Source organism: Hylobates moloch, unplaced genomic scaffold, assembly GCF_009828535.3.
Source record: "Hylobates moloch isolate HMO894 unplaced genomic scaffold, HMol_V3 SCAFFOLD_20, whole genome shotgun sequence".
Classification (NCBI taxonomy): domain Eukaryota; kingdom Metazoa; phylum Chordata; class Mammalia; order Primates; family Hylobatidae; genus Hylobates; species Hylobates moloch.
The window spans coordinates 51,178,338-51,196,258 of NW_026652295.1; the positions used below are offsets into that span (position 1 = coordinate 51,178,338).

At 38.6% G+C, this 17,921-nt stretch overlaps 1 long non-coding RNA gene across 1 annotated transcript in view; it reads right to left on the reverse strand.

Moving 5' to 3' along the window:
- Positions 1–17,266, reverse strand: part of LOC116459713 (uncharacterized) — a 54,189-nt gene extending 36,923 nt beyond the window's left edge. Inside the window, exon 1 of the long non-coding RNA XR_004245657.2 lies at positions 17,173–17,266. This is a non-coding gene — a long non-coding RNA (uncharacterized LOC116459713). The remainder of the gene's footprint in view (positions 1–17,172) is intronic.
- Positions 17,267–17,921: the final 655 nt, after the last annotated feature.

Genomic DNA, 17,921 nt, shown 5'->3' on the forward strand with positions numbered 1-17,921 from the left:
TAGTTGGTCGTAACTTCCCAAGTCACACTTCTGATATACCTGTGAGGGATCACTGCTTTGTGCTGCACTAGATGACCTGCAAGGTTTTCTAACCATAGATAAAGCAAGTCTGTGATTCTCATGGACCAATTTTATGTGTTTGTTGGAACCAGGCATCCAGAGGTTCCTCATTTTGTCTGTGTAACAGATGTCTTTCAAGAAATCTGTCTTTCAGCCAGGCACGGTGGCTCACGCCTGTAATCCCAGCACTTTGGGAAGCTGAGACGGGCAGATCAGCTGAGGTCGGGAGTTCAAGACCAGCCTGATCAACATGAAGAAACCCTGTCTCTACTAAAAATACAAAATTAGCCAGTCATGGTGGTGCATGCCTGTAATCCCAGCTACTCGGGAGGCTGAGGCCAGAGATTTGCTTGAACCCGGGAGGCAGAGGTTGTGGTGAGCCGAGGTTGCGCCATTGCACTTCAGCCTGGGCAACAAGAGTGTAATGTCGTCTAAAAAAAGAGAACCTGTTATTCAATTGTGACCCATCTTAGTTTACAGCCCTGGATTATTGTATGTAATTTCTTCTTTGCCTCTTCTCCACTACCACCTATCCTCCTATCTCTCTCTTCTTTCTATTACACACAATGAATGAGTCCCTACCTCTGTGCTGGGCATCATTCTAGAAATAAAAAGGTAAGCAATGTAGACACAGATAGCGAATAAATACACATTAATAATGTTTTAAAACTTTAAAAATTGATGCAAACTTTCATATCACAAAATGTATAAATCTTAAATATAAACTCGATGAATAACTTGAGTGAGCTTAAGTGTAAGCTCAAACAATAACTTAATAGTTTTCATAAGTGCTAGAAATCTTATCCAGGAATAATTGAGATTTTACCAATGAGCATAATATCCCAAATAAAATAAATGGGCTTTGATTTGAATTGTCAGTTTGAAGACCATTACTCAGATATTTGAAAGTTGTTAGTTTGGGGCAAGGTCATCACACCATGGCCTGTGGGACTAGGCGCTAATAATGGTTTTTATATTTTTGAAAGGTCTAAGACAAAAACGGAAGAAGAAACAGAAGGAGAAAGAGAAGGAACAGAGACTATATGTGGACCTCAATGCTGAAACATATTTATTATCTTGTTTCTTATAGAAAAATGTGCTAACACTGGAGCTACAGAGTAAAAGTCAACTGGAAGCCAAGACAGTGATTTCTTTTCTTTGTTCTTTAGCCTAGTAAGCCAGGTGTGTCAACAGGTTCTTTTTGACTGGCATTCACATGTAGCTCAATAATAAAAGGCCTTAAATTTTTACTAACTTATATCAGCCCCACCTAGTGAAATTAAATACAAGGAATAGTTTACTGAAACACAGTGTGCCAGAACCATTAAGTCAGGACAGTCTGAGGTTGTCGACCTCGATTTTGATATGAACTGGATTTTTTAGACATGTAGGAATAGTTATGGCTATATTTAACTATTTTCATGGCTCTGGTGTATGTTTTGAAGACTTTCCCACAGATATTGTCATTATCTACTGGCTGGGGCCTTTAGAACAGATGGGAGAAGGGGAGAAAGCAGGGAATGGATACTTGGGGTTGTGATTTAGCAATTTCTAATCATATCCCTATTCTTTTTTTTTTTTTTTTTGAGACTAGGTCTCACTGTGTCACTCAGGTTTGGAGTGCAGTGGTACAATCCTCGCTCATTGCAACCTCCACCTTCTGAGCTCAAGTGATTCTCCCATCTCAGCCTCCCAAGTAGCTGGGATTACAGGTGCATGTGCCACCACACCTGATTAATTTTTGTATTTTTTGTAGAGACGGGGTTTCACCATGTTGTCCAGTCTGGTCTCGAACTCCTGGATTTAAGTGATCCACCTGCCTTGGCCTCCCAAAGTGCTGGGATTACAGACGTGAGCCACTGCCCCCAGCCATAAACCCTATTCTTCCTTCTCTCTCCAGATACTCTACATGCCTTTTCCTCAAGTTGACCCCAGCTCAGACTTTGCCTCAGCGCTCAATATTCTACTCTCCAGAGGGGAATTCTACCTCAAATCAGGCCCATGGAGCTAGCATTTGTCTGATAACTGGATAAGGGGCAGCATGGGAGTTTTTAGGTAGTTTTGATGTTAGATTTGTTGTTATGGTTTGGGCTGGTCTGTGTGATTAGATAGACTATGGTTATTAACATAGAGAGAAAGCTAGAAATAATTAAGAGAGCGTTTGAGCCATAGTAAAATGGGTGGATCTTAGGGGAAAGTTTGTCCTGAAAAGGTAGCTCGATGTAATTCAGGAAATTTGGATAAAAGTTACACAAATAGAACAAAGATGCCTGGGGTTAGAGATAGGTTGCCAAGAAATAAAGTACCCACAGTTGCAGTCCTCAATGTGCTTCCAATAGAGTATGTTAGATAGACAAGATAGAGATAGAGGTCAGAGATGTTGCTAAACTTCTTACATTGCACAGAACAGCCCCCTGTGCAAATAATTTTTAGGCCCCAAATGGCAATGGTGCTGAGATTGAGAAACTGCATTTGGGAGGATCAGCATTCAGGAAGCCCCCTTTCTCCTCCCCTGCCAAGTGGGCTAGAATTGGATACAGTCCAGATGGGAGGAATGGCAGAATGGCAGTGTGAAAGAAGGCTAGTCAGTGAGATGGAGCTGAGAAGGACCTGGTCATGCAGCAGGGCTACAGAGTCCATCACAATAAGAAGACCTCGGATTTTATTGCAAATCCTCCACGAGCTTGCTCATCCATCCATTTCAAATGTAGAGATTCGATCAAGTTCCTATTTTCCAGGAAGTTCCAGGCAGTTTAACTACAAATAAGGGGAAGTCTTAGGTAAAGCACTGCAATAACGCTTTCCTTACTTGCTTGTAGATTCTACAGCAGAAAAGCACCTCATACAGTTTTATGTATAAATTAACCAGCCTAAATATTGTCTACTAACTTTCTTGCATCTTTGAGACTTTTCAGATACTGCACTTGTCACTTTGATCTCTCTCATGTGTGCCATAGTGTCTTGCTGAGCTCACTCACTTCCCTATAGATAAAAATGACTGAGTCATTTTTAATGGCCCCTATGGTTAATTATTTCATAATTGATTATTTAAATTGGCTTAATTAATTCATTATTTAACAATTAGTTGGTTAATATGTCACAAATACCCAGAATCATGCATCTTTATTGGAATTTCCATAAGTTTTTCTAGACTAAATAGGACCAAAAAGGTAAAGAAAAAATGCTTTTTTTTTTTTTGGTTTTGGTTTTGATTTTGTTTTGAGATAGAGTCTTCCTCTGTCACCCAGGCTGGAGTGCAATGGTGTGACCTTGGCTCACTTCAACCTCTGCCTTCTGGGTTCAGGTGATTCTCGTGTCTCAGCCACCCGAGTAGCTGGGATTACAGGTGCGTGCCACCATGCCTGGCTAATTTTTGTATTTTTAATAGAGATGGGGTTTTGCCTTGTTGACCAGGCTGGTCTCAAACTCCTGACCTCAAGTCATCTGCCTGCCTTGGCCTCCCAAACTGTTGGGATTACAGGCATAAGCCACTGCGACCAGCCAGAAAGAATTTTTTTTTTTTTTTTTGCTACAATTGTCAGGAGGTTACATTGAATCAGCTTTTGAACATAAGCTTTCTGACCTATTAAACTGGCATTTAATAAATGGAATAGTTTCTTCACTTTTCCAGTATTGTTGCAATTCAGACCCAAGGTTGAAGATCCTAATTGCTTCAGAAAAGAAAATATAAAGGAAAAAAAGATATAACCTCCTTTATTTTGCCAATGGTACATTTGTAAACTAGCCAAAAAATAGTAATTTGGTTAAAATATAAAAAAATATGTATGAAGGCTCTGTAAATAAATAGACATGACTAACTAAGAATGCCACAGAAATCTCAATTGATGTGTTCCCTCTTTCTTTCACTTTGACCCAGGGGTTGCAAACAAGCCAATGATTCTCAGCCCTGGCTGCATTTTAGTGAAACTTTCTCTGACAAATCTTTCTTACTTGGCTGGAAACTCTGTGCCAGGAGTTGTTTCTTTCTTTTTTCTTTTTCGATGACTTCAGGCTCATTTTGTGGGCCTTTAAGTAGGTATCCAATGTTGGGATAGGTGGATGGATGAATGGATGGGGGAACGGAATATACGATTTTAAGTTGTTCTGTCCTTTATTTGATTTGTTTACTGATTTGAAGAACAAAGCACGATCCCTTCTCGTTAGCTGGGCAATCTGCCCACATTTTAACTGGCTGACACAGTTCTTCCAATAACTTCTTGGTACCCTGTGGAGCTCACTCAGCCTCTGTTCTCCCTAAATCAAATTTTATCTTTAGGCCTGAAAGTGAGTGTAACAGGATTATTCTCCACTCTGTGTTTTTTGTGTTCTTTGCTTACTTAATAGCTTATGATTTTAGGTTTCAGAAAATGGAATTGGTTTATTTCTTAGTTGAATCAAATCCTAAAGTCAATACCACAATACTCAACAGGATGCAACTCAATTTAATTTAATTTGTTTTTTTTTTTTTTTTTTTTTTGAGACAGAGTCTTGCTCTGTTGCCCAGGCTGGAGTACAGTGGCGTGATCTCAGCTCACTGCAACCTCTGCTTCCCCAGTTCAAGCGATTCTCCTGCCTCAGCCTCCTGAGTAGCTGGCACATGCCATCACACTTGGCTAATTTTTGTGTTTTTAGTAGAGACAGGGTTTCACCATGTTGGTCAGGCTGGTCTCGAACTCCTGGCCTTGTGATCTGCCCACCTTGGCTTCCCAATCTGCTGGGATTACAGGCATGAGCCACCGCACCTGGCCTTTATTTTCTAAAAATAGAGACAGGGTCTCACTATGTTGCCCAGCCTGGTCTTGAACTCCTGGGCTCAAGCAATCCTCCTGCCTCAACCTGCCAAAGTGTTCAGATTACAGTGGTGAGCCACCACACCTGGCCACAACTGAATTTTAAATGCTGCTACATGAATTCAGATACAGTTTTTTGTTGTCAGTTTACATGATAGGATTATTTAAATGCTTTAGCATTTTCTTTTTCTTTCTTTCTTTTTTTTTTTTTTACTAGTGATTTTACTCTAGAGGAAGATTCTGTTAATATCTAACCTGTAGCTCTGTCCTTTTTCTGCCATTTGACAGATGGGCTGGTTTTTACCCTCTTTCTTTCATTTGGATCCTTATCTCTTTGCCTTTATTGCTGGAACTGGGGCAAATGTTTCCAAATGATGTAAATATATGAAAGTAAACACAGTGTTAACAATATAAAAGCAGTGTCCAGACCTAATGTTGACCATGTAGCAGATCCTGTCTTCTATTTAATAAATATAACCAAAGCAAAATATGGTTCATGACATCTACTGTGTCAAACAAGAGAAAGGAGACAGTCTGGTTATTACATTAACTGTTACCATCTGCTTCACAGGGTAAACAAAAGCACTAATATTTAGAAGTAAATTGAGAAAAAAATGCCGACTTCCACTAGGCAGGGAGTTCTTGTTGCTAGACAAAAAAGTCGGGGAAAAGACAGCGGATAGGAGAGTGGGAAATGTGCGGGAGGTGGAGCACAGGAAACAGAGAAAATGACTCCTCTTCTTTCTTTTTGGAGCATGAAGCATTAGGCTACAGTGAAGGTGTAGAATGACACAGCGATTTTTTTTGTGGGCTTATGAATGCTTGGCATTCATTCGTTCATTTTTCAGCAAATGTTCATTGAGCACTCACCATTAGGCAAATACTGTTCTAGGTGCTTAGGATACATCACTGACTATAACAAACAAACATGCCTGCCCTTGTGGAGCTTACATTTTAGGAAGGGGAGGCACACAATATGCACAATAAATAACTGTATAGAAAGTCAGAAGGTGATAAACGTTATGAAAAAGACAGATTAGAGCAGGGGATCAGGGATGTGAGGTTAGGTGCATGGTCAGAAGATTATATTAAAGAAGGTGGCCAGGGTGTTTAGGTCTCTTTGAGAAGGAGGGATTAAGCAAGGATTTGAAGGAGGTAAGGAAATTCAGCCATTCCCAGCAGAGGGAACAGCTGATGCAAAGGCCTCAGGCAGGGAGGGAAGCTAGAGGGGCCAAAGAACAGTAAGGAGGCTAGTACGGCTGGAGTGGAGTGAGAGAGAGGGGAGTAACAGGAGAGGAGGCAGACCTAAGAATTGCATGAGGTTCTGTGTATTCCCTCTGTCTCCTATTCCATTGTACCCTTCTCCCCCACATACAGATGTGCTTCAACTTTTCTGGATAAAAAGGGACAGATTTAGTTGTCAGAGCCCTTTACCTTTGCCCATCTTGTCTTAACCCAGGCGATGTTGCTTTGACACATCTTGGAGGCATTTTTCCTCCTAGGCTGCTAAGCTATCCACAGTCAGCACAGGGATTTCTTTAGATCCCATCGTCTATCTGTTCTGTGCCTCTGCATGCCTAAAATTCTGTGTTAGGAATGTGACCGATCGGAGCTCTGGAGATGAAGAATCTGCTGAGCTGTGTTTCTGGATGGATTTTTATATTATTTTCCCATAAGAGGCATGGATTTTATTTATTAATTTTTTTAAATAGTTTTTGCCCATTGAAGTAACACATACTTTAAAAAATTCAGACAGTACCAAAGTTATTAAATGAAAGTTGTCTCTTGTTACTCTAGAAGAAATTTTTTCTTTCTTTTTTCTTTTTCCATTAGAATAATTTTTTTTTAATTTTTTATTTCAATAGGTTTTTGAGGAACAAGTGGTTTGTTTACATGGACAAGTTCTTTAGTGGTGATGTCTGAGATTTTGGTACACCTATCACCCGAGCCATGTACACTCTACGTGATGTGTAGTTTTTTGTCCCTCACCCTCCTTCTGTCTTTTCCCCCTGAGTCACCAAAGTCCATTGTATCATTCTTATGCCTTTGCATCCTCATAGCTTTAGCTCCCACTTATAAGTGAGAACAAACGATATTTGGTTTCCCATTCCTGAGTTACTTCACTCAGAATAATGGTCTCCAATTCCATCCAGGCTGCTGTGAATGCCATTATTTCGTTCCTTTTTATGGCTGAGTAGTATTTCATGGTATATATATATGTATGTGTATATATATGTATGCCATATTTTCTTTATCCACTCATTGATTTATGGGCATTTGGGCTGGTTCCATATTTTTGCAATTGCGAATTGTACTGCTATAAACATGCATGTACCAGTATGTTTTTTGTATAATGACTTCTTTTCCTCCGGGTAGATACGCAGTAGTGGGATTGCTGGATCAAATAATAGTTCTACTTTTAGTTCTTTAAGGAATCTCCATGCTGTTTTCCATAGTGGTTGTGCTGGTTTACATTCCCACCAGCAGTGCAGAAGTATTTCCTTTTCACCACATCCCCGCCAACATCTACTATTTTTTGACTATGGTCATTCTTGCAGGAGTAAAATGGTATCATATTGTGGTTTTGATTTGCATTTCCCTGATAATTAGCAATGTTGAGCATTTTTTTCATGTGTTTCTTGACCATTTGTATATCTTCTTTTAAGAATTGTCTATTCATGTCTTTAGCCCACTTTTGATGGGATTGTTCATTTTTTTCTTGCTGATTTGTTTGAGATCCTTGTAGATTCTGTATATTGGTCCTTTGTCAGATGTGTAGTTTGTGAAGATTTTCTCCCACTCTATGGGTTGTCTGTTTACTCTGATGATTATTTCTTTTGCTGTGCAGAAGCTTTTTAGTTTAATTAAGTCCCATCTATTTATCTTTGTTTTTGTTGCATTTGCTTTTGGGTTCTTGGTCATGAAGTCTTTGCCTAAGCCAATGTCTGCAAGGGTCTTTCTGACGTTACTTTCTCGAAGAAAATTTCTTATGTAGTCTTCCCCAAACTTTCAATCATGTGTACATATATTTATTTACATGAAAAAGATCATACTATATGATGTTTGCAACTTACTTTTAAAAGTTATTTCTTTCTCAGCACATGTACATATACCGTGTTCTTTTTAATTGGCACATGGAATAAAACACAACATAGATAAATCATAATCATTAGAGAAATACAAATTAAAACCACAGTGTGATAGCCCTGCGTACCTATTAGATGCATTATGAATAATGCTGCTATGAACATGGATATACAAATCTGTCTTTGAGACTCTGCTTTTAGTTCTTTTGGGTAAATATCCAGAAGTAGAATTGCTGGATAATATAATAATTCTATTTGTGATTTTTTGAGAAACAACCATAATGTTTTCCATAGTAATTGCACAGTTTTTTATTACCATCAACAGTACACAAGGGAGTTTTAAACTTTTTTATTATTTTGTTTTATTTTATTTTTTTGAGACAGACTTTTTTTGACAGAGTCTCACTCTATCACTCTGGCTGGAGTGCAGTGGTGCCAGCAGGACTCACTGCAGCCTTGACTTCCTGGACTCAGGTGATCCTCCTGCCTCAGCCTCCTGAGTAGCTGGGACTACAGATGCATGCCACCCACTCAGCTAATTTTTGTATTTTTTGTAGAGATGGGATTTCACCATGTTGCTCAGGCTGGTTTTGAACTGCTGAGCTCAAGCAATCCACTCGCCTCAGCCTCCCAAAGTGTAGGGATTACAGGTGTTATCCATCATACCTAGCCTTTTTTTTTTATATTTTTGATACAAACTTTTATGAACACCTATTTGATAATTAGATACTACAATATATGAAAATTAATTTATATAACTTACAATAAATTTGCTATATATTATATTCCTGGAAAGAAACCTTGCATTGATAAAAAATAAATAGAATTTAAATATGTACTAAAATGTTTTTCCTAGAAATGCAGCATCTAGAAGGCCAAGTTGTGCAATGTTCAGGAAAAAAACATCCATACTGAAATGGATCAAAATTATGTGGGGCAGTTACAAGTTTGGCTAGAAAACACAGTACTTAAACCACTGAACATGATTACGTGTCTAATGTTGACATTATTAGAATAGAACAATTATCAAATTCAGAGTTAACCAAAGAATCTGTTTTGAATTGTGAAGACAAAAATGAAGAAAGGGAAATGTTAGACATTTCAAAAACTTGAAATAAGTATGTGAGCAAGCCGGCGTGGTGGCTCATGCCTGTAATCCCAGCACTTTGGGAGTCTGAGGCAGGTGGATCACTTGACGTCAGGAGTTCGAGACCAGCATGGCCAATGTGGTGAAACCCTGTCTCTACTAAAAATACAAAAAAATTAGCCGGGTGTGGTGGCATGCACCTGTAGTCCCAGCTACTCGGGAGGCTGAGGCGAGGGAATCACTTGCACCCTGGAGACAGAGGTTGCAGTGAGCCGAGAACACACCACTGCACTCCAGCCTGGGCAACAGAGCAAGACTGTCTCAATTAAAAAAAAAAAAGAAGAAGCAAAATACCTTGATTTTTATTATATACCAGATGTAGCCCATTGTGAACAAGTATGTAACATTATTAAGTATGTTCACATTGAGAGTGATGTCATATCAACAGAAAAAAGTTATACTGACTTTATTGAAATGTGAAAGAAAAAACTAGATATGATCTACCTCGTGAAATTATTAATGAATTGGAAACAGATAATATTGACATCAAAATGCTAATTGCCTGGGAAATGATAATAGAGCAAATATGGCTTGTGTATACAAAGGTGTGTGGCCATTATTTCCATCAAAAATGATTATGTCAAACATGTGACGTACTCAGCTCATAGTCTTGATTTAATACATGAAAACATTGCTTCTGTGAATAGAAATATGGTAACCATTTTTAGTATTGTACAGAGGATATATACATTTTTTGGAGAATTCAATAGACAGATGTAATATTATATGTCTGTTCTAAGAATTACATTGTGGATACCTGATGGGCATCAAGATCAAATGGAATCAAGACATTTTGTATGTAAATTAAAGACATTTATCAAATATTAAAAGATGTAATATCAAATGACAGAATACATGATGCTATAATTGAAAGTATCTTGGTGCAATAGATTATACATTTTAATGAAACATCTGTATGGAATAATGTTTTAAGCTAGTGGAAAAAATTAATAAAGCTCTATTTTTTAAAAAAATTACTATATATAAAGTTGTATGCTTAATAGAAGACCTATCTTTTTGCTTATAATAAATAAGAAAAAACACTTTGAAAAAATATTTGATTAATAAAAAGGTCTTAGCAAGGATGAATATATCTCCAAAATTTGTAAATGAATGAAAAAGAAAAAATTTAAAAATTGGAAATCTGTAAATCACTGCATGGAGATATTATTATGGGAAAAGTGCATGTCAAACAAAATTCTGGAGACTATAGCTATCTTAATTTCATATTTAAATGAAAATGTGAAAAAGCAGGTAAAGCATCTTAATATTTTGATTTTTTTTTTTTTTGAGACAGGGTCTCACTCTGTTGCCCAGGCTGGAGTGCACGATTTTGGCTCACTGCAGCCTCCACCTTCTGGGTTCAAGTGATTCTCCCACCTCAGCCTCCTTAGTTAGCTGGGATTACAGCCCTGTGCCACCATGCCCAACTAATTTTTGTATTTTTTGGTAGAGACAGGGTTTCACCACATTGACCAGGCTGGAACATTTTGAATTTGTAGTTATTTTCTATGATTACATTTGATGTACAAGAAGCAGTCATCCACTTGACTCTTAAATATACTGACAATTTAATTTCTGTAGAAATTTCATCTGAAATAGTTTTAAGCAGTGTACAATTTCAATGATTTGTAATATAAAATCAGTATAAGGTTCAGATTTTCTAAAATGGATGCAAGTACTTTACTTGGTGCAATCTTATCCAAATTTGGAAGTGGCCTTGAGAATTTTTTTTAACAGCAATCACAGTGGTGCCCCATAAAATAATGTAAGATAAGCAAAAAGTAGATTTTGAAAATATTATGGAGGAGTTTGCTTCCATTAAAGCCAGGAAAGTAAGATTATGATGAATTGTTTTGTTGTGAATAAAATCTTTACATTGAACATAATATTGTGGGTTTTAATAATATGTATTTTTAAATTTTTTCAATATTTTTATTACTTTAGTGTTTAAATATCCACAAAATACATAAAAAAACATGTATAGAGGGGTGCAATTTTTGTTTTTTGTTTTTCTGCTTTGGGCTCCAATATGGCTCAGTGTGGCATCTCAATGGATTACAGTAATAAAAAGGAACAAACTCCTGATGCATGCCACAGCATTGGTGAATCTCAAATGCATTGTGTGAAGTCCAAGAAGCCAACTCGAAAGGCGACACTCTACATGATTCCATTTGACCTTCTAGAGTAGGAATAATGACAGCAATGACCTTCTAGAGTAGGAATAATGATAGGAACAGAATATAGATGTTTGGTTGCCAGGGACTGGGGCAGGGGTTGTGGGAGTGGTACAGAAAGGATTGGCTACTTAGGAGAAGGGGAGGATTTTTGAGATAGATAGAACTGTTCGATATCTTGATTGTGATTGTGGTTACACAATTGTATGTTTTTGGAAAACCTCATAGGATTCTACATCAGTATTTCTATTTCTCTGTAGGTACTGCTGTGAGCCTTAGATAATTTTATAGCAGGGTAGCATATAAAAATTTTTGTTTGGAGAAGATTACTTTGGCTATGTAAGAAACACAAATTGAGTCTAGGATAATAGCCCTTGTACAAATTGTTGACTCTCTGAATTTCTTTTTTGTCCTTGGTTATTTTGGAGTTCTCCACTTTGCTCTACTTTTATGGCCTATTATTTAGCTAACATCTTGTTTGTTTGGGGGACCTAAATGTTCCTTGCAAATAATAGGCCCAGGATGTTAACTGGTTTCCCCAGAATTGCCTAACTCCACTTGAGGCTGAGAGTTCAAGAGTCTCTTGAAAACACATCTTTTCTCAAGGTTGGGCTTAATTACCTTTTAGTAAATTCTTGGCTTAGAAAACAACCATGTTCAGGGTGCATGTCAGAGCAAAGGTTTCTAGTCTTTGGAGGTTTTCACCCACACCTCAATTACATTCTTTATTATCCTCTTGGCAAGCTGGGTAGATTTCTAAATCACATGGCGTTCCCCTAAGAGTTTGTATATCCTGAGATGTATGTTTTCTTCCCAAGTAACTAACAATAGTAAGCTTTTATTATTTTATGTTTCCATAGTCCATTTCACATATATATTATAGCTATCCTTTTATAAAGGATTTTGAAAATTTAGAGTTATAAGAAGCTTTAGCATCTTGCTACTCAAAGTGTGGTCCACCAGTCAGCATCTGTATCACCTGAAAGCTTGGTAGAAATGCAGAATCTCTGGCCTGACACCAGGCCTACTAAGTCAGAATGCATATTAACAACTCCCCACCCCCAACCCATAATCTGCAGGCACATGAAAATTTGAGAAGCACTGATGTAGTTATTGTCTGACTTAATCACTTACCTGGGGCTTATGCAGCAACCCTGCAGAGCTCTCCCACAGCAACCCTGCAGAGCTGAAGTACGGTTAGTTTATTGTATTTTTGTACCTTACAATACTATATTATACAGTATTTGTATAATACAGTGCCTGTACAGTATAACATGAGTATTGAAAAGATAATACATGGAATCTTTTGGCTATCATATTTATCATATAAATAAATGTGTTTACCCGAAATTTGATAAGCACACATAAAACATTCCTAGGGAACTGTTAAATATCATTTGCATTGCAAAGCTGAGAAAAGTATCTGCTTAGATATTTTCAGGTAGAGGGTCATCTCAGAGTAACAAACAAGAGCAAAGATGTTTTGTGCAGCTCCTTTACCTTCTACCCTTGTGATATCCTGCATCAAGGATGCCCCAAGGGGGCAAATACTAAAATTAAATCATACTGGTCAGTGATATTTTTGGGATGAGTCCTGGGACTAGCTCAGCATTCAAATGTATGTAGTGTTTAGAATTTAAGAAGAATTTTTGATGTCTTCATACTGAGTGACTAATGCATAAAAATGGTTTAAATTAGTCAAATTTAAGCAACATATCTATCTGATATTATCTCAGATTCTTAAAGTTTCAGGATTTCTTTTTTCATTTCTGCCTGCATTCATTTAGTTGTTTAGATGATTCCCCTAAACTTTCTGCCAAATTGTATATTTACATTGAGGTCATCTTTCTAACTATAGTTCTACAATTCCCTATTTAAACCATTGGGTTTAGAGGTGTTTGAGAATCCAGAACTTTTCAAAGTTAGGAGATCCTATTTATTATGTAATATCCCAAGTAGGGTCTGGGGCAGTACTATTTAATCAAACATGAATATTTCTGCAACATATAAACAATTCACACTAAATCATATGAATGAAGACTTCAAATAGCCTCTCCTTGGGTCACATCAGGTTTTTGTCACAAAATCAGTTACATAAACTTTTCTGTTTTCATACTTTATTTTGTTTTTATACTTTGCAATTGTGGATTTATTGTGTACAACAACAATATGAGAAGAAATTTTAGAAGTTCTTTAGTTTACCTTTTTTCTCAAAGTAGTAGTAAGGACAGCAAAAATTAATGTGAATGGGTATTTATCCAAAACTAAAATTTCTCAGTATTCCATAACTTTCTCAATATTTAACAAATAATACAGTCATAATATCATGTGAGGCTGAGGCTATCCTTATATCTGCTCATGCCAATTCTCTTCCCCTTTCTTTCTAAAAAATAAAGCCTAAACTAAAAATATTTGCTTCACCACAGTGTTGTGCAGCTGGAGGGGCCGTATAATTCAGGAGTGTCCCATGAGGTAGAAACAGAGGGTTTCTGTGAAAGCTTTCGGTTTCCTAACACAGGTCTCTCCCCTTCCCAACTCCCCCTTTCTTCTCCCTGTCTTGAATACAGATGTAATACCTGGAGATGCAGCAGCTATCTTGCAACAAAGAAGTAATAAGCATTAAGACAAAAGCCTCATTCTAAGGGTGGTGGAGGTAAAAAAACAGAAACAGCAGCCTGTTGAACCTCCTTGGACTGCCCCAGACTTCTTGATTCGTGGGGCAAACTTACTGTTTAAGCTACTGTTTTTGAGTTTCTGTTATTTGTAGCTAAACATATTCCTAAATGCTATAGTATGTCACTACCTTTTTTTCTCATTTATTTACATTTATTTATTTATAGACAGGGCCTCACTTTGTTGCCCAGGCTAGATTGCAGTGCACAGTCATAGCTTACTGTAGCCTCGACCTGCTGGGCTCAAGGGATCCTCCTGCCTCTGCCTCCCAAGTAGCTGGGACTACAGGAGCACACCACCACACCCACCCAGCTAATTTTTTAAGTTTTCAGTAGTGTTCCAAACTTGGGTGAGAGTGTAACCACCCAATAGGTTCTTCCTGCCCACTGCACAGACAAAATCAATCCACCAAGGCCAAGTCATTGCAATAAAATTTAATTGACACAAGGCCAGCCACGCCACGTGGGAGATGGAATTATTACTCAAATCAATCTCCCTGAAAATTTGGAGGCTGGAGTTTTTCAAGGGTGGTTTGGGGGGCCAGGGAGTCTGCTTCTGGGTAGGGCCACAGGACTGGCTAGTGGGGTGTGGCGGGCCTGGGTGGAGATGTTGGTTCATTGGTCGTCAGAAATGCAGAAACCTGAAAAGACATCTCAAAAGGCCAATCTTAGGTTCTATAATAGTGATGTTATCGGCGGGCGTAATTAGGGGAGCTGCAATTTTTGAGACCTCCAGAGTAATGGCTGGTAATCGTTCAAGTCTACACCTTAGCAGAATTCAGGGTCCTCTCATCCTAATAACCTGGTGGATGGATTAGCTTTCATTAGCTTTACAAAGTGGTATAATTTTGGGGAAGCGCTATTACCATTTAAACTCTAAACTAAATGTCTCCCAAAGTTATCTTGGCATAAACCCAGGAATAATTAAGGCCAGTTTGGAGGTTAAAGGCTAGATGGGGGTTGGTTAGTTCAGATCTCATTCACTGTAATAATCTCCTCATTGTTATAATTTTTGCAAAAGTGATTTCAAGAGAAGAAAACTATGTATATGCATATGCATTTTTGTGTATATGAGTAAATATTTCTGTAGAGATGAACAAAAAGGTGATACCCAGGCTGGGCGGCAAAGTGAGACTTTGTCCAAATAAAAAAGTTAAAAATTAGCTGGTTGTGGTGGTGTGTACCTGCAGTCCCTGCTACTCAGGAGGCTGAGGCAGTAGGATGGCTTGAGCCCAGGAACGTGAGGCTGCAGTGAGCTATGATTGCACCGCTGCACTCCAGCCTGGGCAACAGGGAGAGACCCCATCTAAAAAAAAAAAAAGAAGAGAGGTAATATCATTGGTTGCCTTTGGGTAGAGAAACCAGGTGGCTGTAGATCAGAGCCAGGAGTGAGGCATGGCTTTTGTACCTTTTGAATGTATTTTTAAAAATTAAATATATGTATCTTACTATATGATTTAAATGATATACATTTCAAGAACAGACTAAATGAATTATGGTGATTGAGGTCAGAATACTATTATCTCTATGGGGAGATATTTACTGGAAAGTGGCATGAGGTGGTTTTCTCCAGCTAAGAGATCAGAGATATCCTCTATCCTGAATTAGATGGTGGTTACATAGGTACATGTATATGGAAAAAAACCATCAACTCCATACTACTATTTGTGCACTTGGTGTACCTCGGTACAGTTTTAGAGCATATACTTTGAATAATAAGAAAGAAAAATAAGGTAATTATTAATATTCTGTGGGCTTTTTGTTCACTATCATCTTAGTTCAAATTTCAACAATTTCCCTCGTTTAAAGTTTTTTTAAAAGAGTTTTCATGTGAGAATGTGTATGTATACATATGAGTGTCAATGCAGAGGGGACTTGTGGCCAATCTGTATGTTATTTCTTGTATAAAATAACCCTTCATTGACCTCACTTCATTGTCCAGTTATCAACCCAGTTTTTTACAGTCATGCTTTTTCAGCACTGCTGTGTGTAGGTGGGTGTATGTGCCTAGACTCAGGACTAAGTATACACCCAGGTACGAATAGATCAAGTCACATACTTAAGGATTTGATGTTGGAGTTTGCTTCTATAGCAAATGAATTTCTAAATATTAGCTCAGTGCAGCTTTGACGAGTGCACGATGAATCAGCAAAAGCTTAAATAAGGGAGTGTGCACCAATGACAAAATCCCTTTCCAAGGGAACTTTGATCTCTACTGGATGACTACCTGCTTCTGCTGTGCACTGTCTCTCTCTCCCTCTTTGCTTCTAGCATAACAAATAAATTCCCCTGCCTTGAACGCGTTTTCCTAACAACAGTGGTGAGATGTGACAAGGAAACTTGTTTGGAGCAACGTCTGAGTCACAATAGAATTAGTGTCAGGTACAAATGACCACAAAGTACAGGTGCTGAGTCACAGTGATTTGGGATTCTCTAGTGAAAAGGACATGTGGAGAACTTAACTTTTATTTCCTCTCTTTTGCTGGTGTTAAGTTTGGAGGTACCATCACACGATCACCTTTCATTCACTAACGCTCACATTTTAGGTGCTTCTCCTTCTTACATAATAAAAGGGCAAAGCACATAGGCCTGGGGTCTCTGGGGAAAGCCAAGTCTGCCTGGCTGCCTTGAGGACTCTGGACTGGATTTGACATGGAGGAGCTGGGGATTGATGCTCAGGGATCAGAACACTGAAACCCAGATTAATGAGTAAAGGAGTGAGAATATGTGTATGTGTGTTTCTTAATCCCATCTACCAGGTGATTACAAAACTCATTCGAAGTTGAACACACTAGAGGTATTTCAAGTTGCTTTGAGAGAGAATTACACACACACACAAAATCTTTAGGAGCCAGACAACCACTGTGGACACCAATAAGAGAGCTCCAACATTGGTGAGGTATAGACCCCTCAAAATTGTTGGTAATAACAGCAAGGTCCATCTGGCAAGACTGGTCACCTGTGGTGGAAGTGGTGTTGACAGCGGGGATGCAATTGCAGCAATCAATGATGACGATCTCACTAGGGTGGGGAGGTGTTAGAGGCATCTTCACAGCAGCACAGTGCCCAGAATGCCAAATAGCAGCAGGATTGATCCAGCATCCTTTCCTGATAAAAGAGGGCTAGAAGACCGGAGGCTCTGGGGAGTCTACTGGGTGAGTATTAGTCCACTCTCACATTGCTATCAGGAAATACCTGAGACTGGGCAATTTATAGAGAAAAAAGGTTTAATTGACTCACGGTTCTGCAAGCTGTACAGGAAGCGTAGTGGCTTCTGACTCTGGGGTGGCCTCAGGAAGTTTCCAATCATGGAAGAAGGCAAAGTAGGAGCAGATATCTCACATGGTAGTAGCAGGAGGAAGAGAGCGAGGGGGAGGTGCCACACACTCTTTAACAACCAGATCTGACAGATAACTCATTGTTCCAAGGACAGAACAAAGGAGATGCTGCTAAACCATTCATGAGAAATCTGCACGCATGATCGTCACCTCCCACCAGGCTCCACCTCCAACATTGGAGATTACAATTCAACACAAAATTTGGGCAGGAACACAGATCCAAACTATATCAGGGTGGACCCCTACATCTAATGTTTCTTGCCCTTGCTCTTGGTAGCTAATGTCTCATTGGACTCTAGTGTCTGCTTGTTCTATTGGATCAGGAGCTCCTTGAGGGAAGGAGCCGTATTAAATTCATCTCTGTACACCTAGTGTTTAGCAGTGTTTCTTGAGTTAGTAAATAAATCCATCTCTATTCTTTATCAAAACTCTGAGCTGTGATGAAAAAGTCAGTGTCTCCACCTGTGCTTTGGATCCCTCAGTAGGGCCTTTGCTTCTACAGTACCATCATCCTACACAGAGTAAACACCTACTGAGTGCTGACTATGCCTGCTGTGGTTACTACGATCTCTGAGTTTGCCTTTAAGCTTCGTATGTAAAATTTTTAATGGCTTTTCTATTTTAATCTGATCACATTCCCCTCGTTCCTCC